Source organism: Bidens hawaiensis, unplaced genomic scaffold (genome assembly GCF_021521415.1).
Source record: "Bidens hawaiensis isolate Kalapana, Puna unplaced genomic scaffold, B.hawaiensis_p1.1 tig00057966_1, whole genome shotgun sequence".
Lineage (NCBI taxonomy): Eukaryota > Viridiplantae > Streptophyta > Magnoliopsida > Asterales > Asteraceae > Bidens > Bidens hawaiensis.
The window spans coordinates 65,647-90,818 of NW_027506404.1; the positions used below are offsets into that span (position 1 = coordinate 65,647).

The window sequence follows — 25,172 nt, forward strand, 5'->3', positions numbered from 1 at the left end:
GTATACATTTGACAGTTACCATCTTTACCACTTGAGAGAATGTTTTATCAAAACCAATTCTTTCACTTCGATTATAGCCTATAAAAAGTTCAATAATCGATTTCTTAATATTGTCGGTACTTACACTTCTAAAACTCACATTCTTTTAAACCTAGAAGTCCGTCCTCTTAACTAATTAAGCAAATCAGCGGGTTTAATCGGTTTACAATTTATATTATTTGTCCGCCTTCAGGATTTGCAGTTTGAAAAGATGGGTTTAACAATTCAACCCTTCTTATCTTTTTCATTTACCGAATATGAAGTTGTGGATGTGTAAACATATTTATATAAAAAAGTTGTAATACAAACTCTTTAACAAGCAAAAAGAAGGCTCAAATTGTCAAACTTAAACCAGTATATCAGTTGGTATAATCCGAACCGCGATAATTTGCTATTTTCCAAAACCCTTAAACCTAAACCAAGAAGTTATAATGTTTAAACTTTAAACAACAAACTCTACAAAACTCAAACTTATTCTAGTTTTAGAATACCCACTAGAATATAAAAACGAATAATATAGAATCACGTTTATTTAGGCATGCAATGAAGATCATGTTGTTTCTATGCTTCCAAATCACCACAAAGTAGCCATGATATTAACATATAATCAATATTCTTCTTCTTCTTCTTCTTCACTAATAGCAATAGTATCAATACAAAAGGCCAAATCTGAAGGAGTCAAAGACACCGCTTTCCAAAATTTTGTTACTAACATCATCTTACAAAGGTAATCAGGGACGTATAACATCCGACGCTGGCAATGATGACCGCAAAAACAGAAGATCCACATTAGATAACGTTTCGGTTTTATCAAAATCAAGGCTTTCAAATACCTCCAAGATAGGCGTGATATCATCTTGGTAACCTTCCACATCTCTTCTAACTTATAGACAATGAAAAAAATAGCACTTATAGAGGTAGGGTAGCAGAAGGGTCCGAAAACCCATGAAGTAACTCCCGCGGGTCATCCAAGATACTCATAAGAGTCATCCGCAGGTCATCTGTAACACTCACGGATCAACCAAATCATCCGAGGGAGCTATACACCGAAGGTATGAGTCCAAAGTACCTTCCTAGACAGGGCGAGAAGACACCCGCAATGCGGAAGGATAATCTAATGACTTCACCCATAAGAATGAAAGACAGTTGTAACTAACTCCCTTCTAGAAGATTGGTGGTAATATTCCTTGATAAAGAAATTTACCTCTTTATGAAGAACACGTGATAGCACATCCAATTAGCAAAGGCCAACTGGACATTCTTTTGTAACCACGCACATGGCTAGCTTTCATCACCTATCAAAGTCAGCCACGTGTCCATGCAGATAAAAGGAAGCATCTTTCATATAGTGACAATTCCACCAATCACCTCCCCACCACACCGGCTATAATACCAAACCTGATCATCATGAGGTATTCATTCATTCTTCCAATTTTACATCAATCACTTTGCGGGGCAAATCAACGAATCGTAAGAAGCAAAAAAACGAAGTAATGGCTTCATACTTGTCTCAAGCTAAAGATCTCATGAAGTAGTTTAATTTCTGCAAGGTTATTCACATCAAGTGAAGTAAGAATAAACACAAGGATGCCTTAAGCAAGTTCGTATCAATAAGTTTCGAACACTCAGCAAAAGTAATTCCTATTGAAGTATCGGATAGGCCATAGTCCCGCAACGTCAAGTTTTCGTCATTCCAACAGTAACCAGTTCGTGGATGACACCTATTCAGGCGTATTTATCTACCAGGTGTTACCAGAAGAGAGAGATGTTACTTAGAAAATCCATCATAAGGCCTTACATTATCAACTTCAGGATGGAGTTCTTTATTGACAATCCTTTCTTGGTCCACTCCTTAGATGTGTTGATGCAGATGATGCTAATTATTTGATCTGGGAGATTCATGAAGGTATCTGTGGATTATATGCGGGACCAAGAATGGTGGTCGCCAAAATTATGAAAGTAGGGTATTATTGACCTAGAATGAATCACATACACGACCAAGAATGATGGTGGCCAAAAGTATGGTTCTTGTCAAAGACATGCGCCGAATATTCTTCATCCCCAGAATGAATTGGTCCCAGTTTCATCTGCATAGTCATTCCAAAAGTGGGCAATTGATATTATGGGTCCGTTTCCTGAAGGTCCTGGCCACGTTAAATTCTTGATAGTTGCAATTGATTATTTCACTAAGTGGATAGAAGATAAACTTGTAGCATCTATCATAGCCGCAAATATGAAAAAATTTATATGGGAGTTCATTATGTCTTTTTGGTCTCCCATTAACAATAGTAAGTGACAATGGAACACCGTTTGCCGACAAAGGTTTACAAAGTTGGTTAGAAGAATTGCATGTTACCCAAGTATTCACTTCAATGGCTCATCCACAAGGCAATGGGCAAGTGGAAAAAGCTAATCGAAGTATTAAGGATGGAATTAAAGCCAGATCTGGCACCAAGCGCACATGTTGGGTAGATGAATTACCACATGTATTATGGCCTTATTGGACCCACAAGAAAACAAGTAATTCTGAAACTCCTTTCAGTTTTACTTATGGTATGGAGGCAATGATTTCTATCCCATCCGCAAGAACGCTCCTCACCACAGACAATGACAAAGAGTTGCGTTTGAACTTGGACCTTTTGGAAGAAAGGAGTGAGTTGGCACTGATAAGAGAAAGCCATTAAAAACGCCACCTCCAAAGGTATTATGATTCGCGAGTAAACGTATGTTAGCTTAATGTGGGAGATTATGTGTTCCGCAATAATGAAGCTTCAAACGCAGAAACACTAGGAAATTAGCTCCAACCTGGGAAGGACCTTAAAAGATTAACATAGTCCTAGGAAAGGGGTGCGTATGCATTAGAAAAACTTGATGGCACACCAGTTCCACGAACTTGGAACGTTACCTAACTTAAAAATGTTATATGTAATGGTCTGCATACCATTGGCATGCGCGCCATTTCTTATTTAATATTTATTTTTGGTTTGCGTACCACTTAATGAGCAATAGTCTGAGTACCATTCTATGTTTAAAGATGTTTCAAGAAAGGCCCGCGTGCCAACTTCTTTTACTTCATATCAAAGTTTTACATATATTACTTGCCTGCATGCTGGAATATAGTTTAAGTGGTGTGTGTGCCATCTTAAATAGGTGACCTGCACATTACCTATAAATTTCATTTATATTTATGGCCTGCGTGCCAAAATATAATCTAGGTGGTGTGCGTGCCATCTTAAATAGGTGACCTGCGTTTCACCTATAAATTTCATTTATATTTCTGGCCTACGTGCCAGAATATAATCTAAGTGCCGTGCGTGCCATTTTAAATAGGTGACATGCGCGTCACTAAGAAAATTCATTTATATTTCTGGCATGCGTGCCAAAATATATCTTAAGTGGTGTACCTACCCTTTTAATAGGTGACTTGCACGTCATCTTTAAATTCCATTTATATCTCTAGCCTGCGTGCTAGAATGGTACGCATTCCATGTTATAAATAACTTGTATGGAAATCTTAAGGGACGTGCACGTCATTTATATATCATATAATGCTGGCTTACATGCTAAGATATATCTAACTCATGAATTCTATGGTTTGCGTGCCATATTGCGACGACCTGTGTTCTATCCTTTATTTAATTGCATGATAAATTTTACTTAACACATTTATATTATTATTATTATTATTATCATAACAAAACAAAATTATAGACCCTTGTAATATATGATCAAAAGGAGGATAGGGTTGCATAATAGTTCATACAAAAGACATAAGAGACTAAAACATATGTAACATCTATTCACGTGGAGCGGGGAGTCTTCCGGTTCAGAAGGATTCTCCACGTTGTCTTCCGGATCAACATGAAAGAATTCTTGTAGTTGTTGGACACTGTTGTCTTGAGTGGAGAAAGTGACAATGACATCTTGCACAGCAAAATTCAAGACGTCAAAACCTTGTAGCTTCACTTTATATTACGCTTCTATGTCGTGGCCATGAAGCTCGAACTCTTCAAGCGAACATCCTTCCTTAACAAACTGAACGCCTTCTTCAAATCCTACCTAGTGATATTTTCAATAACCTACACAAAAGAAAAGGTCAGCGAATATGAATTCATATTATAACTTCATAAATCAATAGAAGTAATATTACCATTGGGAGGCCATGAGACATAAGCCACTTTTTTCTCATAAGTGGCCTGCTCCGCAACTTTCTTCACTTCACCATGTTCTCCAACCACACAAACATTATCGCTAGTGAGCTCGGAGATAAGTTTTTCTCTTCTCGCTGCTTCGGCTTTCAGTCGCTTTACTTCCTCGTCATAGGAAGTGATTAACTCTCCTTGAGTGGCCACTTGTTCTTGCAAAGTGGCATTCGATTCTTGAATGGTGGCAAGCTCAGCTTCCTTAATGCAAGTTTCTTCTCGATCAGCCTCGAGAACAACATTTGGTGCTTGCAGGCTTCCTCTTAGGCCTTAGCAGCAGCAGCTTGCCTATCTTTCTCTGCTTGGAGCACCGTTACGGCATCTATGATAGCAGAACTCAAAGTAATGGATCCTCATCAGACCAAATGGGTGCATTTGGGAAAGATGAATCCTATTTCCGGTTAGAATATTTCCTAGAAATTTGGTAATCTTCCCCTTTGGTGGCTTATCGGCAATAGACCTGGCAATGGCAAGTTCTGGTTCCCATTCCGGCGCAAGTCCGTATGCGTTGCCGATGTCTTGAAAGTCTCTCTCTCCTTCCAATTGATTGTAACACGATCAATGGAAGGAGATTTTTCTTCTCAGCCATCAGATAAACGGCAGGAATCGGTTACAAAGAGCAATTGTGATATATTCAGTATCTGCAGTAGGGAAGATTGAAGTTTTTCCGGCAAGAAAAAACTCAAAGATGAAGGAAGAAAGAGAAAGGTGATAGAAATGGTAATCGTTTCCTATTTTACCCACCACAATTAATGCCATGGAAGAGAGGGAACGAGGGGGTCCAGTAAATGAACGACACGTCAGGCGGGAAACGCTAAAATTTTTTATAGGAACAGCCTGTGTACAGCTCTCAAAAGTGAACTATTCTGACATTTTCAGTCATGACACGTCTGTTTCTAATGTTTATCCTAACCTTCACAAAGATGCGTCTTCAAGAAGCAAAACAACTTTGACAAGCCCATGAAAACATAAGTCCAAAATTCTACCCGCACAAATCACATGCGAAAATAACAATGGACTAGGGGACTTATAGAGCTGGGGTAGCAGAAAGGTCCAAAAACCCATGAAGTAACACCCGCGGGTCATCCAAGATACTCATATGAGTCATCCGTGAGTCATCTGTAAACTCACGGATCAACCACATCATTGAGGGAGCTATACATCGAAGACAGGAGTCCAAAGTACCTTCCTAGAAAGAGCTGGAAGCCACCAGCAACACGGAAGGATAATTCGATGACTTCACTCTTATGAAATAAAGGCAGTTGTAACTAACTTCCTTCTAGAATTGGTGGTAATATTCCCTGATAGCGACATTTACCTCTTTATGGAGAACACGTGATAGCATAACCAATTAGAAAAGGCTATCAGGACCATCTGTTGTAACCACTCACATGGGTAGCTTTCATCTCCTATCAAAGTCATCCACGCGTTCATTCAGGTAGAAGGAAGAATTTTTCTAATAGTGACGACTCCACCGATTACCTTCCTCCACCACCAGCTATAAATACCAAACTTATCATCATGAGGTATTCATTCATTCTCTCAATATTACATAAATCACTTTGTACTTTCTCTCTCAATAAGAATAGTACTTATTCTCGCGTCGAAGGGTGTCTACGGGAAGATCCTCCATCTTGTCCTTCCCGTAACGAGCTCATGGTAGTTTCGTTTTGCAGGATTGGATCTGAATCTAGTTGGTCTCACTCAGTTTAAGCTAGCTTATCCATTTACTCATGCTCGGTGAAAATATAAATCTAGTCCTAATACTGGATTAGGTTCGTGTTTCTTCAGCACTGTTTCAGTGTTAAAACATAAAAACCATATCTGACACTTGATACACTTGTTAGACTATCACTTTCAAGAATATTATACATATATACTTACACGACGATCTCGTCACCATCAAAATCAGCTGCCTCAAGGTCAGAAACAGCCGGGTTTCTTTTAAGAATCCATTTTACCTACTCCCTTTGCTTTATTTTGGCATACACGGAAGTAAAAGTAAACGCTAGCTAAATTAAAAAAATTGTAGCCTCTAAGATCCAAACCAAAGCGAACGTGCGCCCACCTTTTGTTGAAAACATTTATCTACGTACCCAGCGCCCGTAACCTTTCCCATAACACAATAAAAATCATGAAGACGACCCAAATCTTCAACCAAAGTATTGAACTTGTTCCTGCAGCCATGAATACCAAAAGCAACACAAACGATACTATAATCTTCTTCCTCACTCCCTTTGTTTTAATATTTTCTTGGATTTCCGCTTCATCGATGGTTTCATTTAATTGTACAACGGTAAAAAGCACAAACAAATGTTCTTGTTTGTCCACTAAAAGCTCGGCTACTTTAGTTAAAACCAACACGATTATTAACATGTCCGAGACCACAAAAAGATATGCGGGTAGTAATGCAAGTTTTTTATTGGGAACAAGGTCTCCATACTCGACTAATGTTATTGTGACCATGGTGAAATAAAGTGCGTCAAGTACGCTAATTGTTTTGGTTCCTAACATTTGGTTCCGGGTTAGATAAAAGGAAAGTTTACCTGCAACGAAATATGCTAACAATATGACCGCTACTTACATGTAAAGCGGCTAGGAGGGGTGAAACACTGGCGTTTTGATTGCATTTTTGTGTTTGTCATTGTTAGTTAAGGGTTTTGCTAGCTGGCTGCTTTTGATTCTTCGGAATCTTTGATCTCCTTCCATACTTCACAAGCAGCAGCTAGATCAGGACTCCATTTGGTAGCCTCACGGATAATTTCATTACCCTCAATAGCAAGATCGTGTCCTTCATTACGAGCTTGTACACATGCTTCCAGAGCTACTTAATTAGCTACAGCACCAGGTGCATTTCCCCAAGGGTGCCCTAAAGTTCCTCCACCGAACTATAGTACGGAATCATCCCCAAATATCTCGGTCAAAGCAGGCATATGCCAAATGTAAATACCTCCCGAAGCTACAGGCAGAACACCTGGTAGAGAGACCCAATCTTGGGTGAAATAAATACCGCGACTTCTATCTTTTTCAATAAAATTATCACGTAGTAAATCAACAAACCCCAAAGTGATGTCTCTTTCCCCTTCAAGTTTACCTACTACGGTATCTTGATGGCAGCTATTTAATCAGTGTGGGTGCTTTGGTGAAGCTTGTTGTCCGCCATTAGTTGTTAATGCAAGAAACTTGATTCAAAATGTTAAATTTGTGTGCTTGATATCAACAGAAAACTGCATGTATATGTTTACCCAAGTAAGTATCATGTTGTATGGACATGTATTTGAGTTTACATAGTATGTATACAGAAAACTGCATGTATATGTTTACCCAAGTAAGTATCATGTTGTATAGACATGTATTTGAGTTTACATAATATGTTTACCCAAAATATTAGTTAATTTAAAGGTAATATGACCTATCAACTTTCCTTTTGAAATAGTTGACAAACTAAACTAACATAAAATGTAATAAATGGATACATTTGCACCCCTAAACAAGTATCAATACAATGATAAAAAAAATGTGATGCATCACAAATTTTGACCACTTGTTGATGGTAATTATAGTAATCAAGCTATTTTAATAACGTAGGAGGTGTAGAATGCACTCTCAATCAAGAATATTATGATTTTGAATACTATGAAACCTCATTAAAGGTTACAAGGGATCAAGCCCTCTAAACTAATGTTTCCAAGGGGCACTTCCCCTTTGGTGGGGTGAAGGACTAGCCCGCTATGGGTTCAAGGGCAACACCCCTTGTTGGGATCCATATTTAATTTTTCCTTAATATTATTCACTAGAAATGACTGCATCTCTTTCTATTTTTATTTTTTATTTTTCTTATTGCTTTTTAGTATATGTGTTACGATTCAGCAGAATTTTAAACGGTTACATGAAACTGAAACTGATTTTTAAAAGGCTGATTTCTGAAACTAATTATTGTTAACTAGTGCCAACATGCTATTAATTATCAAACCTAACTTAACAATAGTGACAAATTAGTTCAGAAATTACAATATGTTATTAGTTCAAACTACACAGCGGTTGCAAATAGCAATCATTGGCAAATAACTGTCAGTGCTACTTATGTCCATTGGTAACGCTAAACACTGGGACTGAAAATATCCACTGGTGTTAATGATAATTGCAAAGCAATTGTAAGTGATGTATGTTATACCCCAACTTTCATGTCTTTTAATGAAGGGGTTTTCTAGGGACCCTAAGGTGCTGTTTGTTTTTAAGACAAAAATTGTCTGCAATCTGATTTCATCTGATTTAATGTCTGCAACTGAAGATGGGGTCTAAAGGTCTGCAATCTGAAAATATAATACTGTTTGTTTTATAAACTAGATATCGTCTGCATAAAGCTGAAAAGTAGTTATCTATTATATATATTACAGTAGATAAAAGTCATTTAACGTTTGTAGACTTCAAAATAATTGGTAGTGGTGTACGAACTATGGAAGTGGGTGGTGGTAGACAATTATGGTAGGCGGTGAACGGTGGGTGGTGGTGATGGACGGTTGTGGTGGTGGGAGGTGGACCGTGATGGTGGCCGACAATGGGTGGTGGTGGTGATGAACGGTGGTGGACTATGGTGGTGGTGGATGGTGGCGGGTGGCGGTGGCGGGGTGGTGGGGGTGGATGGTGGTGGCGGCGGACGGTGGGTGGTGGCGGTGGCGGGTGGTGGTGAATAGTGGTGGCGGGTGGTGGTGGCGACGGACGGACGGTGGGTGGATGGTGGTGGTTGTGGAAGGTGGTTGTGGCCGACGAGGGTGGTGGTGGTGATGGACGGTGGTGGTGGTGGGTGGTTAACGGTGGTGGTGGTGAGTGGTTGACGGTGGGTGGTGGTGGTGGTGGTGGGTGGTGGTGGCGGCGAACGGTGGTGGTGGGTGGTGGCGGCAGCGGACGGTGGTGGTGGGTGGTGGTGGCGGCGGACGGTGGTGGTGGTGGTGGTGTTGGACATTGGGTGTTGGTACTTGGTATGATGTTATGAAGTGTGAAGAAGTGTGAAGATGTTGAAAAAAGCTTATTTTTAAGACCATAAAAGCAGTTTTCAGATCTTTTCTTTTTTTAAAAAACAAACAGTCTTCAAGAGCTTATGTCTGCGCGCCCGCAAACATAGGCTTTTTGCAGACCTTATAAGCAAAAACAAACACAACCTAAGAGCATCCACAACAATTCTTATGTGGCATTGTTTGGATGTAGAAAAGGCAAACAAAGAGGAGTGTAAATTTTATTGATGTAGAGGTTGTTTGTGGTTGATGGTTTTGAAGAAAGTTTACAGAAACAAACTTTAAGAAAACCTTTAAATTTGTGTACTTTAATAAATAAAATAAATTTATTTAATTTTTATAGTAGTTGAATTATATTAATTGTAAAAGTATGTGAAGTGTGAGGTGGAGGTTTGTAGAGGTTTGTTGTTGTAGGAAAAAAATGAGGTTTTTTGAAAAAAGTTTGAAATATATGTGGCACTGAGGTGGAGGTTTGCTGTTGTGGATGCTTTAAATACCCCCTATATGCTCTGTGGGCCCTCGGGTGGGCAAAAGTGAAACTGCATTAATTTTGACATTATTTTACTAATTCGTGAAACTAACGTTAAAAGTGACAGAAGGTTAATTAGGCATCATGTGGTGGCGTTGATGGTCGAAAGACAAAGGTACATGCACCAATTAGCTAGTGTCCGAATAGTTGAGTGTTATGTGCCTTATGTACAAGGATTGATGCAAAACTACTATCGAGCTGGGTGTCTCACCGGAAGCAGTCTCTCTATTCCTAGGGGGCAGAGGTAAGGTTGTCTACATCTTACCTTCCTCAGACGCTATCATTGCTTTGCTATAAGGGGGATTTACTGAATACGATGATGACGCTCTATATAGGGTTATACGGGGGCTTTATACACCCCTTATAGCCTTATATTGGGCTTTAGGCCCTCGGATAGCCCTATACGGGGCGTACAGGTAGGTGTCTAAAGTATCCCAAGTAGGACCCTTTCATGAAAGGTTGTAACTATTCAAAACATTCCTTCCACACCTGCCTAAAGGGGATTCATTTACGTTATGCTCTAGAGTTTACTTATAAAAAGAAAGGGAAGGAAAATAAAGTTTTCTTTTTGTCTCTTTTCTTTTGGCATCTTCACTTTCTCTCCAATTTTGTTTTGTTCAAAATTTTTCCAATTTAAAAAGATACAAATTCTCTTATTAACTATTCATTTTCTCTTCTTTCTTTTCCTTTTCTTTCCTAATGAAACAAGGGGACAACGTTTTGTTTTTTTTCCTTTTTAAATGAAAATTGGGAACACAACCAATTTGTTTCATACTTCCTTTTCTTTCCATTTCCCTCTTTAAATAAAACACCGCTATGTTCCCGAGTTCACTTAATGAGAGAAAAAAAAAAGAAAGAAAAATTTTTGTTTTCATCCCTTTCTTATTTTTTTTCTCATTGTTTTTCTTCAATATGTTTTCTTTTTCTCTATTTAATTAACTCAGGAACACAATTTTTCTCTAAATTCTTTTCTTTTCTTTCATTAAAAAATCTTTTAGAATACAATAATATTTTTTCCCCTTTCATTTCATTTCTTTTCCACCACTAAATTAACTCGGAAAACACTTTTTTCCTAAGTTAATTGAAGTGCGGAAAGCAAATCTTTACAAATATTCTTTCATATTCCCATCAATCTACACATGAGTCAGTGAATCACCATCGAATAAAACTTAAAAATGACCAATATTTTCAAAGTTCAGAATAAAAAATAAAAAAAAATAGCAGATTCACCCAAAACTTACATATTAACTGAAGTAGGAGGGGTTATGTCTGATTAGAAGCTACTTTCCCGATGGAAGAATGCAACTTCATTGAGTTTTCTCTTGTAAAAAAAGCGGTGATTTTGAGAAAAATTGTGGAGAGCGGGTGATGTACATAAAATTATACATCTTTTTAGCATCAAATAATCTTTAAAAACTGCAACTTCTATTAAATAATATAGCTCAGAAGGCTACTTATCACTTTAAAATGCAATTTCAGGTAAACCAAATCCTTAAACAAAGAAACAAATGAAAAAACGAAGAAAAACGAAAGAAAACTCAAGTAAACCCTCAACGACGCCCCCATGCTCCTAGAATCACGCCCCTATACTTCTAAGCACAAGAAAAGACGAAAATCTACAAGAAAAGACAAATACTGGACATAAAAGCACGAGGTCGTGCTTAATCCAACATGGGCCGTGGTTACCTTTCAGATAAGACAAAAAGAATTAGCACATGTCACTAAAAAGCACGGGGCCGTGCCTTAGGAAGCACGGGGCCGTGGTGAGTCATCATGTACGATCTGACAACATTTAATGCAATTGGACACGGGGCCGTGCCTCTAGAAGCACGGGGTCGTGTCTAACTCCTCAGACTGCCAATAAATAGAGGTGAATGTTGAATTAATCAAGTGTGCTTGAAGAAAATCTCTAAATGGGTTTCTCTTATACAAACATCTACATTACACTCATATTGAAGATCTTGTGAGGAGTTTGAAGGATTGGAGGTTATCATCATCATCCATCGTACCATCATCATTATCAACCATCATCATCATTAACATTAAGAAGGAAGATTCATCCATATTTGGTTAGACTGTTCTAGTTTAATCATGTGTTTGTTATCATCATTCATTTTAATGTTTATAATAATGCTCATTGTGAGCTAAACTCCATTTACCATCTATAATCTATGAAGAAGCTTTGTTTTACTTGATGATTATGTGAAACATGTGGTTTAGTTTGGTATTGTACATGGTTATTTTGCAATTATCCTTTGATGAAGAAATGTTTTATCACTTTAACTCAGTACATCAAGGTTGATGATTGATAATCATTCATGTTAACTCATGTTCTTGGAAACTAGAAATGGTAAGAAGAATACTTTGATAACTTATTCAAGATAAAACATGGATCCTTATGTTGTACTTATAAATGATGAGATATAAGTTATGATCTATTTCTCTAATTTTGATAACTCTAAAATAACATTGTTAACACGATTGCTTAGGCTATCATGCTAGTTAAAGAAATCATATGTTAATGGAATGTGAAATCATAACCTAATTAAATCAACCAAGGGGAGGTTGTGTGAGTTAACTACAACCACTCGAAGTTGTTAGGATTGGTATTTGAGAAATCAAAGTCAATCCTAATCGTTCTACTATACCAAACTGCTTGTCTACTTAAATTGACATTCTCATGGTAGCATGACATTAGGAAAGGATGAACTTTAAAATGCGAATGCTACTTTATTTTATATCATAGAATACATTCACTTAGAAATGAGTGACTATTATATCATATATTATTATGACAAGTTTATCACATGTTCATTTACTAATCATTAAGGAATAATGGAGCGGATTCTTGATTTTAGATGGTAACCTTCATATAATTGAATTACTCATTTAGAATTTCTCTTATTGTCACCTATATATTATATATAAGTATTTCTATTTTATAAAAAGTTTAAAAATCAACCTCAAAATGATTAAACCTTCCGATTAAAGCAAGACGAAGATTTATTATTAGAACCATTTGTGTCAACGGATCGATACTTGGTTCTTACCAATACTATTCTACGTATATGATAGGTACACTTGCCTATTTTGTGTGCGTTTAGTCTTAGTAGAAATCACTTTTATAAATTTAAAACATGATCTTGTACGAAAGCTAAAACCCCAATCAGTTATCATTTTAATCACTCACACGCAACACATCAAGTTTTTGGCATCTTTGCCGGGGACACGGTACGTTTCTAAGAACAATCCAAGTTTTAATTTAATCATTGTTTACAATTGTACAAAATTTTTAACTTTCATTTTATTTTTTTTCTTACTAACTATTAAACTATATATTTTTAAGGCTAGCCTAATTTTATTAGCTTAATTAACTTATATATTAGTTAATTTTAGAATAGTTTATACTAACTTTTAATTTAACTTCAACTAACCTTTAGTTTAATTCAAACAATTTCAATTTGATTTAATTCCATGTATGTCCTCTACATTCGAGCCTGAGCTTGTTTCTCTAATTTCTGAACCGGAACGACTCTTTCGTCGACAAGCACGTAAACGGACTGTAGAAACCTCCGAAACAATCAAAGACTAGTCACTAGACGCCACGAGATCAGGAAAAAATCAAACCGAAGAGATGATGGCGGCCAAAAACAACGAACTAAACATGAGCCAGTATGCCGAGCCAACTCTCGAAGGCTACGACAATGGAGTGGCTCCACCTGAAATCAACGAAAATTTCAAAATCAAATCAAGAACCAATCATATGGTGGAAAATTCAGTTCAATTTAATGGTCTCCTCAACGAAGACCCTCTTTCTCATATATCTCGATTCTTACGAATCTGCAGAAAGTTTTAAATTCAAAATTGTTTAGAAGATCAAATCAAACTCAAAATCTTTCCTTTCTCCTTAAGGGGAAAAGCCCTAGAATGGATAGAATCCCTTTCTTTTGGATCCATCACCAACTGGGACCAGATGGTTGAACAGTTTCTCCTCAAATACTTTCTGCCTGATAAAACTGCTAAATATCGAGCCAGCATTAGCGGATTCCGGGCCGATGATGATGAATCGTTACACGCAACATGGGTGAGATACCAAAGTCTTCTGAGAAGATGCCCACACCATGGACTGAGCGTATGGTTACAAGTACAAACTTTTTTTGACGCACAATCCAGTCAAAACAAATAGGCTATCGACCAAGTTTCCGGTGGAGATCTAGGAACCAAATCACCTAACGAAGCATTTGAAATCATGGAGAAGGCAGCAAAGAAGAGTTTCTCTTATAACCTACCAAGATCTACACCAACACACAAAGGAATGCACCACGTCGATTCCAACACTCTTTTCACCGCACAACTTGAAGCCCTTTCTAAGAAATTCGAACAACTTCAAGCCGAACTATTGAAAACCAAGATCATGTGTGACATCTGTGGAGGAACACATAAGACAAGTGACTGAAAACAAGTTGTTATGGCCATGGAAGAATTTTACTTCATTGCCCGTCAAAACAACGATTTCAGCAACAATTACAATCCTGGTTGGAGAAACCATCCGAATTTCAGTTGCAAAGACGGAGGTAACACTCAAACACTACCCAGATTCGAAAAAGGACCGATGAATCAATCTTTCCAGCCTAAACTACAATTCCAAGACCAAAGTTCCAGTAGCCATCAAAATCCGAGCTACTTAATAATCAAAGAAATGTTAATCCAAATCATGACCAAAACGAATGAAGCAGAGAAGAAGGCTGACTCAAGAGCCGTTGATATCAGTGGAGTATTATTGAAGCATGAAGCTGACCTCAAAATTCAACAAGCATCATTGCCGAATCTAGAAACTCAGATCGAACAGATTGCTCGACAATTATCCGAAAGACCACCTGACACTCTTCTAAAAAACACTGTAACCAATCCAAATGCGATAGCTAACGCTGTCACATTACGAAGTGGCACAACCACTGTTGCCTCACCAACTTCAGAACCAGTCATGGAAAAGGAAGTTCCTTACAAAGAACAGGAGATACTAGTTCCAACAAGCACCGTACAACCTAAGGAATCAGTCCAAACTTATGTTCCGCCTATTCCATACCATGGACGGCTGAACAGGAGAGATTGGAAGCTCAAGACGGGAAGTTTTTAGAACTCTTCAAACAACTCCACATCAACATCCCTTTCGTCGAAGCCATTGCTCAAATGCTGAAATATGCAAAATTTCTCAAAGAAGTGCTGACCAACAAAAGGAAGCTGGAGGAGCTCTCGCATGTCACCCAAAGTGAAGAATGTTCATCTGTCGTCCAATACAAGCTACCACCAAAAATGACTGATCCAGGGAGCCTTACTATCCCTTGTCTCATAAGAAATTTGTCTGTTAGCAATACCCTAGCTGACCTAGGAGCAAGTATTAATCTAATGCATTATGTGGTTTTCGCAAAACTAGGGATAGGAGAACCAAAGCCCACCCGCATGAGCATTCAGTTAGCTGACTGATCTGTCAAATATCCTCGGGGCATTGTCGAAAACATGCTTGTCAAAATTGACAAATTTGTTTTCCTAGTAGATTTTGTAATTCTAGACATGGAGGAAGACAAAAGTGTACCTCTGATCTTAGGAAGACTCTTCTTAGCCACTACAAAGGCTATCATTGACGTTTGCACCAGCAAACTCACTCTCAGGGTCAATGACGAGGCTATCACTTTTGGCATAGGAAAATCTATGCAACATCCGAAACATCACGATGACACATTATACTGTGTAGACATCGTCGATTCTATCGTGAGTTTCTATGTGCGGAAATCTTCCCTTGATACCTCATTAGAAGCACAATTCATAACTGACGCTACTATCAAACCTATTTCAGAAAACGATAATCTCAATACTTATAAAAACAATCAAGAAACATCAGAGGTAGTATGTGAGATCACCGAATGTAACGAAAAAGCAAAAAGGTCAATCGAAGAACCAACAGCCTTGGAGTTAAAAGAACTACCGAACCATCTTGAGTATGCCTTTCTAGAAAAAGACTCTCAACTCCCAGAAATCATTTCATCTCACCTTTCTAAAGAAGAGGAAGACGAACTTCTTAAGGTTCTTAAAAACCATAAGAAGGCTACCGTATGGCAGATCATGGATATCAAGGGAATCAGTCCCTCCTTTTGTACTCACAAAATCCTCATGGAGGAAGAATAAAAACCCGTGGTCCAACATCAAAGACGTCTTAATCCTAACATGCAAGATGTGGTGAAGAAGGAAGTAATCAAACTCCTTGATGCCGGATTAATCTACCCAATCTCATATTCACCTTGGGTTAGTCCCGTTTAAGTAGTACCCAAGAATGGAGGAGACAGTTGCAATGAACGAGAAAGACGAGCTAATACCAATGAGGACCATCACAGGCTGGCTAGTTTGCATTGATTACCAGAAGCTTACTGACGCCACAAGAAAAGATCATGTTCCACTCCTTTTATCGATCAAATGCCTGAAAATTTATCTGGAAAAATGTTCTACTTTTTTCTTGACGGATTCTCCGGATACTTTCAAATTCCTATTTCTGACGAGGATCCGGAGAAGACCACCTTTACATGTCCGTATGGAACCTTCGCCTACCGAAGAATGCCATTTGGACTATGTAATGCTCCAGCCACCTTCCAACGTTGCATGGTGGCCGTCTTTCATGAAATAATCAAACACTCTATTGAGGTTTTCATGGACGATGTCTCAGTCTTTGGAGACTCCTTCGATCATTGTCTGAAAAACCTAGACAAAATGTTGGCTAGGCGTGAAGAAGTAAATTTAGTACTCAACTCGGAAAAATGTCACTTTATGGTCAAAGAAGGCATTGTTCTCGGTCATAAGTTATCCCGAGTAGGACTTGAAGTTGATAGGGCCAAAATCGAAACCATCTCTAAACTTCCACCACCAACTTCAGTCAAAGCCATTAGAAGTTTTCTAGGTCACGCAGGATTTTATCGCCTCTTCATAAAAGACTTCTCCAAAATTGCAAGACCTATGACCAAACTTCTGGAGAAAGACGCAACATTCATCTTCTCTGAAAAATGTGTTGAATCATTCAACATATTAAAATACAAACTTGTCCACACACCAATCTTGACTACACCCGATTGGACCCTTCCATTCGAGATCATGTGAGATGCAAGTGACTTTGCAGTTGGAGCCGTACTCGGACAACGCAAATAGAAACATTTTCACCTAATATACTATGCTAGTAAAACTCCTAATGATGCATAAGAAAATTATACCACAACAGAAAAAGAGTTATTAGTAGTAGTCTTTGACTTTGAAAAATTTAGATCATACCTAGTTCTTTCCAAAACCATAGTTTACACCGATCATGCCGCCATACGATACCTCTTCAACAAGCAGGATGCCAAACCTAGACTTATCCGATGGATTCTCTTACTCCAAGAATTCGACATAGAAGTCAAGGACAATAAAGGAGCAGAGAATCTAGCCGCAGACCATCTCTCACGCTTAGAATGCCCAGCTTCAGAAGAACATCATAAGGAAATTATCGAGGATAATTTTCCACACGAAGTTCTCATGCATATCCAAGCAGTCATGCAGGAAGAAGATGAAAGTCCTTGGTTTACCGATTTCACGAAGAATCTAGCTTGTAGAATCTTAAGAAAAGGGCTAACGCATCAACATCGGAAGAAATATTTCTTTGACCTTAAGTTCTACTTCTGGGAAGATCCATACTTGTTTAGAATAGGTGCCGATCAGGTTGTGCGTAGGTGTGTATCAGGAAAGGAAGCCTTAGATATTCTCAAACACTGCCATGAAGGACCTACTGGTGGACACCACAGTACCGCCACCACGGTCAGGAAAGTATTTGATGCAGGATTTTTCTGGCCTACCATATATAGGAACACACATGCTTTGATCCAAGCATGTGATGCTTGTCAAAGAGCCGGGAACATCTCAGCCAAAAATGAGATGGCTCAAAAAGACATTCAAATATATGAAGTCTTTGGTGTATGGGGAATAGATTTCATGGGCCCATTTCCTAAATCATTCGGGAATAAGTACATCCTTGTAGCAGTCGACTACGTGTCTAAATGGGTAGAAGCACAAGCTCTTCCCACTAATGATGCTCGTGTTGTAGTAAGATTTCTGAAAAATTATATTCACGATTCAGCACTCCAAAAGCCTTAATCAACGATAGATGTAAGCATTTTTGTAACGCTCTAATGGACAAAGTCTTAACATGATATCAAGTTCACCACCGACTGGAAACACCATATCCCCCTCAGACTAGTGGGCAAGTAGAGGGTCGGGGAATCAAAACGATTCTATAAGAACTATAGTAATGAATCGCAAGAATTGGGCAGAAAGATTAGATGACGCTTTGGGGGGGGGGCTTAGGATAGCCTATAAAACCCCCATAGGAACAACACCTTTCAAACTTGTTTATGGGAAAGCATGTCATCTACCAGTAGAACTAAGACCCAAAGCTTACTAGGCTCTAAGAGCAGTGAGCTTTGATCTAATGTCCTCCGGTAAAAATCGGGAAGATCAAATTCACGAGCTCGAAGAGTTGAGAACATTGGCATATGAAAACTTCTGGTCTTACAAAGAGAAAACTAATCGTCTACACGACGCCCATCAAAAAGGAAACAAAAAGTTTCAAGTTGGAAATCAAGTACGGTTATACAATACACGTTTATATCTTTTCCCAGAAAAATTGAAATCCCGCTGGACAGGTCTGTACATAGTTGAATCAGTTTTTGACTATGGGACACTCAAAATTTAAAATTTTGATGGCCACAAGTTCAAAGTTAATGGACATCGATTAAAACCATGCATCGATAGGCCATTTGAAGATGTTTCGGAGGTAATAATCCTCCAATCAACTCAGTAAGCATGCAAAGAGAAGCGTCTGGCCAAGACCCTCGATTAACTAGGCCCTATATGTATGTTAAAAAACAAAAAAACAAAAAATTATATATATTTAGTGTCTCAAAACACGGGGGCGTGCACCTAGAAGCACGGTCACGTGCAACAGAGTATGGGCCGGAATCTTCACTGCAAAAATCTCAGTCAGACTGGTTTGTAACAGAATTGTCAGACCAAAAATACATGGCCGTGCTTCTAGAAGCACGGGGCCGTGCCTGACAACTGGTTGGCTATAAAAGGCACCTCTTGCCAACGCATTCCTTGCACCAACCCAAACACAAACACTCTTGCCTACAACATGTTTACTGAGTTGAGTGAAGCTATCCCCGTCCCTCGTCAACCGAGGAACGAAACCCGGCACGTTTCCAAACCGAGCTTCTAATGAAACTTCAAGAACTCGTTAAGGAACTCACCGAGATGAATCTTCTTGCGGAGATGCGTCTCATCCAACTCACTGAATCAGTGGAGAACATGAAAATGGAGCTTCGAGACATCAACGAACAACTCCAGTTTCAAGTACTCCATTTCACGTACTTCCTTCCGCCCAAACCATTCGACAGAGGAGAACCTTTTGGTGGGATCTATTGACATTAGTTTTTATGTTTTCATGTGTAAACAAGTTCAATATGCACAATGTTTAAGGACCCTCGGGCTTAACCTGAGTAAAATCTATATTTTAGGAAAGCCAGGCTTATCCCGGATTTGTGTTTAGGACTTTTAATTTAATGAAAAAGTAATCGTAGGAAATTCAAAATGTTTAATTAACTGTTAAAACATCATTCCAAGAATTCCGGCTCTCTCGCTTTGTTTAAATATCAAAGAAAAATTTCAGTGACAAAAAGCATGGGGCCATGCTTCATGAAGCACGTGGCCGTGGTCACCCTAGAATCTTCAGCATGATACGCGCTGACTCCGTACAATTCTCTGAATCAGAAACATTTATTCCCCTAGTAGCAGGGGGTCGTGCTTCACCAAGCACGGGGCCGTGCTCGACGTTACAATCTCTATATAATGCATGCAAAAACTCACTATTCCATTCATACCAACCAAAGTTTACTGAAATGGAAAACAAAAGGGTAGAATGGAGGCCAGTGAGAAAAGCCAAGAATGGTGAATCTTCCTCACAACTTGAGGAATAAATCATCAAGCTCCAATGCATCATAAGAGACCAAGTCGAGAGTAACATCCAAACTAAGGCTCGCTTAATTGAGCTAACCAACAAAGTTGAACTACTGCGATTCAAGAACTTCCACATCGTGGATAGCCAAAACAAAGATGTGGACTTTAAGCTCAATTATCTTAACCGAGAAATTGCAAAGCTCTACAAAAAGCTCTCTGAGCTCTTGGAAGCCAAACGAACCCCGCCACACATTCAGGACTTGTTCGGGAATGGTGGTCGTTAGAAGTTCGGACTTTGTCTCGCTAGGATTTACTCCTGCTAGTTCATGTTTCTAATGCTCAGGATTGTTGTTTTTCCTTCTATGATGTTTTACTCATGTTTTATGTTTAATGAAGATTAGGACTTTCTATCTTAACAATAATCTCCAAATAAAATTAATTAAAATCGGACCAGGACATTAAATAAACTATAAACCAAGAAATACCTTAATGCTACTTGCAGCATGGTACCGTGCTTCCAAAAGCACGGGGCCGTGCTTTTGACTACAATACAGTTATGTTTTTCTTTTCAATAAAATAATATTTCCATTCACTTAACCCTAAAACCAATCTCGTCCAAAGCCGAAAACCGACGCCTCTTTGCCTATAACTCGAATCTTTGCTTCAAATATTCGATTTACAACAAAGGTACGTTAATTTAGTAAATCAATTGTTCAAATCCATTATTCTAGGTCTTAAGCAAACCCTAAATCTCATAAATTGATGAAATCTGGTCTAAACCCGGAAAATAAATGGGTTAATTGTTTAGATTTAACATATTGAGTTGTTAAATAGATTCACAATTAAGATTTATTGAGAAAAACCATTAGGTTTCGGATCTTGGGTGATTTGTTTAGAAATTTGAACCCGAATGATATGTTAAAACCAGTTGGAATCGCAAGTTCGAGTCCTGGTTATGGTAGAATTAGGATTAAAAACACGGGCTGTGCTTTAAAAAACACAACCCGTGGTCACCCTCTGATCAACAAAAAGTCAAAATCAAAATCTAGGATAAACTGCCAAAGACCCGCAGCATGGGGTCGTAATTCCAAAAGCACTGTACCGTTCTTTTCAGAAACATGGGGTCGTGCTTCAAGAAGCATAGCACCATGGTTTTACACACTGTTCCAAGTTTTCTGAAATTTTCGATATAAATTGAACTAATTCGAGTACAAATTGTAGATGGCTGAGTACGGTGACGACGAGCACGCTTTTCTTGTCTTCCACGAAGACACTGATTGAGATGAATGGGCCCGACAACGAATGGGCTACCTTAACAACCGTCTCCCAGAAGCACATTTCTATGCTTGCAGAGACACACTAAAGCATATAAACCAGTGGGGGAGGTACAAAAAGTTCATAAAAGGGCCATGGGAGCGTGCTTTGAATCAAAAGGGTAAAGCGGTAACCTAGCTAACAAGGAGTTTTTAGCCTCGTTCTCTTTCAAGACGAGAAATTTGTCTATGTGGGACGAGAATGGTATTGAGCTTAGGTGTGGGGGAGAGTGGTACATGACATCGGTCACCCAACTCGGGATCGATTTGGGTATTTACACGAGTGACGAGACCGACAGTCCCATCTGGTACGAAGCCATGACTACATTTGGGGATGAAGATACTGATGATGAAGTAGAAGCAGGTGATACCAGAAAACAAGAATTGGAACTACTAAGTTACGAGGATGAAGCCTATTGTGCCAGCAGCACAAAGAGCACCGCTTTACGTGACCCACTCATGAGTAACATTCACCGACTGTTGAGCCATACAGTAACAGCACACGGTCACAATGAAGGAGCCGTGAATCCAAGGGATTTATGGGCCTGGTATTGCATCAAGAATGACATAGCTTGAAACATCACTTATCTGTTATGTCATCTTTTCAGAACCAATGCAAAGAGCCGAAACACCCCGATCTTTGGTGGTTCATGGATCTACAAGCTTACAGAGCTTACCATGCAGACTCAGAGGGTACCCGGAGCCCAAACCCGATCACACTCAGCCTCAGTTATTGTCTTAGCATGAAAATGGTCTTACAGGTCAGCCGAAACCCGGAAATGTGGAGGTTTTGGGATGCCCTGAACTAGATATGGGATCCTGAGGACCCGACTGAGATGATGATCCAGGATGTACCTGAGAAGAAAGGAGGATCACCACCCTGACAGACCCACCGTCACACTAACCACCAACAAGGAGGCCCATCATCATATGGAGCCAGCCCCAGCTCATCATACCACATCCAGTACTCGTTTGAGAGCCTATACGGGCTCATTGACCAGTTCCAGACTCACACTACCGCTTTTTTGACAGGTTAACAGGACAAATTGCTGCCTCTGATGCACAACGAGCAGTAGAATATTCAGAAACGAGGCGAGAGATTGACCGCTTGGGTGAGTGCATGGACAGGCAGTGGGGACCTTTCGACCCGGACACAGGTAACTGACGATTAGCAGAAGTTGTATTTACCATCCCCATCTTCATCATCCTAAACCCTTGAACCACCACCGCATACCAAATCCCTACTCAAACAAAACCAACCCATATTACCTTCCGATCTATACAACCCTTCAAAAGGGTGAAGCTTTGAACTTGTTACAAGCTTATTTATCACAGGTTACATCTCGACTAAAGAGTGTTCACATTCATACATTACAAGTATGATCAGATTTAAAACTGAGTGTGAGTGAACATTGTGAGAACGTGACGTGTTGCATAAACAGAAGCTCATAAAAACAAATCATTTTTTTATATATCACTACATATATTCCTATGATTAAAGATTGGTTATTCTGTTTCCGTTTTCATGGAACTCTTTGATGATTAGGCTATGGTCCTAACTTGATATTTTTAGAGAATATTTTATAAGTAGTTTGCTTGAGGACAAACAAGGTTCAAGTGTGGCGATGTTTGTTGTACATAAAATTATACATCTTTTTAGCATCAAATAATCTCTAAAAACTGCAACTTCTATCAAATAATATAGCTCAGAAGGCTACTTATCACTTTAAAATGCAATTTCAGGTAAACCCAAGCCTTAAACGAAGAAACAAGTGAAAAGGAGAAGAAAAATAAAAGAAAACTCAAGAAAACCCTCAACCACGCCCCTGTGCTCCTAAAACCACACCCCCATGCTTCTAAACACAAAAAAAGATAAAAATCTACAAGAAAAGACAAATGCTGGACACAAAAGCAGGGGGTCGTGCTTAAGCTACCATGGGTCCTTGGTTACCTTTCAGACAAGATAAAAGAATTAGCTTGAAGAAAATCTCTAAATGGGTTTCTCTTATACAAACATCTACATTACGCTCATATTGAAGATCTTGTGAGGAGTTTGAAGGCTTGGAGGTTATCATCATAATCCATCGTACCATCATCATTATCATCCATCATCATCATTAAGAAAGAAGATTTATCCATATTTGTTTAGACTGTTCTAGTTTAATCATGTGTTTGTTATCGTCATCCCTTTTAATGTTTATAACAATGCTCATTATGAGCTAAACTCCATTTACCATCTATAATCTATGGAGAAGCTTTGTTTTACTTGATGATTATGTGAAACATGTGGTTTAGTTTGATATAGTACATGGTTATTTTCCAATTATCCTTTGATAAAGAAATGTTTTATCAATTTAACTCAATACATCAAGGTTGATGATTGATAATCATTCATGTTAGCTCATGTTCTTGGAAACTAGAAATGGTAAAAAGAATACTTTGATAACTTATTCAAGATAAAACATGGATCCTTATGGTGTACTTAGAAATGGTGAGATATAAGTTATGATCTATTTATCTAGTTTTGATAACTCTAAAATAACATTGTTAACACGATTTCTTAGGTTATCATGCTAGTTAAAGAAATCATATGTTAATGGAATGTGTAATTATAACCTAATTAAATCAACCAAGGGGAGGTGTTGTGAGTTAACTACAACCACTTGAAGTTTTTAGGATTGGTATTTGAGAAATCAAAGTCAATCCTAATCGTTCTACTATACCAAACTGCTTGTCTACTTAAATTGACATTCTCGTGGTAGCATGACATTAGGAAATGATGGACTTTAAAATGCGCATTCTACTTTCCTTTATGTCATTGAATACGCTCACTTAGAAATGAAGGACTATTCTATCATATATTATTATGAGAAGTTTATCACCTGTTCATTTAATAATCATTAAGGAATAATGGAGTGAATTCTTGATTTTAGATGGCAACCTTCATATAATTGAATTACTCACTTAGAATTTCTCTTCTTGTCACCTATATATTATATATAAGTATTTCTATTTTATAAAAAGTTTAAAATTCAACTTCAAAATGATTATACCTTCCGATTAAAGTAAGACGAAGATTTATTATTAGAAACATTTGTGTCCACAGATTGATACTTGGTTCTTACCAATACTATTCTACATATACGATAGGTACACTTGCCTATTTTGTGTGTGTTTTGTCTTAGTAGAAATCACTTTTATAAATTTAAAACACGATCTTGACCGAAATCTAAAACCCCAATCAGTTATCATTTTAATCCCTTAAACGCAACACATCAGTGGGAAAATAAGGTGGCTCTGGCAGGTACATGGAACATGGGAAAATCTCCAAAATGTCCATTTCAAATTATGTTGTCAAGCTTTTGTCTATCATCATTATATATTCCTCAAATGTCCATTACCAATAACATTGGCTCCTCTCTTAATTTTTTTACACTTACTTATATTAAACCAGTTGTTACTTGCCTCGTGTGGTATATACCGTCGACCTTACTTATATATCGTCGGAAGATGGTATATAATGTCGACCTCACAAATATACCGTTGGATCCTAACTTAATAATATATTTCGTAAAAGAATTTATTTTTTTAAATAATTTCCTAAATTTTTGCAAGGCCGACGGTGTATTCCATCTTCCGACGGTATATATGTAAGGTCGACAGTATATATGAGAGTTCGATGGTATGTATGATACATGGCAAGTAGCTATTGGTTTCAAATAAGTGAGTCTGACAAAGTTTAAGAGAGAATCCTGTTGTATTGATAATGACAAAGTTTAAGAGAGCATTATTCTAGAGAGAGAACATAATGAGAGAGTGTGAGAGTTATAATGAAGAGAGAGTAGTGAGAAATAGAGTGAATGAGAATGAGAATTTCTCTAGCTGGAATGTCCCTTTTATAGGAAGTCGAAAGATTCTCAGGGAAGCTTGAGCTTCTTAAGAGGAAAAGGTCAGCTCTCATTTCAGCTTATGACTCGGTGCATGCTAAATACCTTTGTCCAGCTTTTGCCAGTCCTATTGTTGCTTTTACTTTATGGTAAGCGACAAC

General features: G+C 38.3%; 1 pseudogene; it reads right to left on the reverse strand.

The window, feature by feature from the left end:
* Window positions 1-770: 770 nt before the first annotated feature.
* On the reverse strand, window positions 771-14,768 carry LOC143617777 (two pore potassium channel a-like; annotated as a pseudogene).
* Between the last annotated feature and the right edge of the window lie 10,404 nt (window positions 14,769-25,172).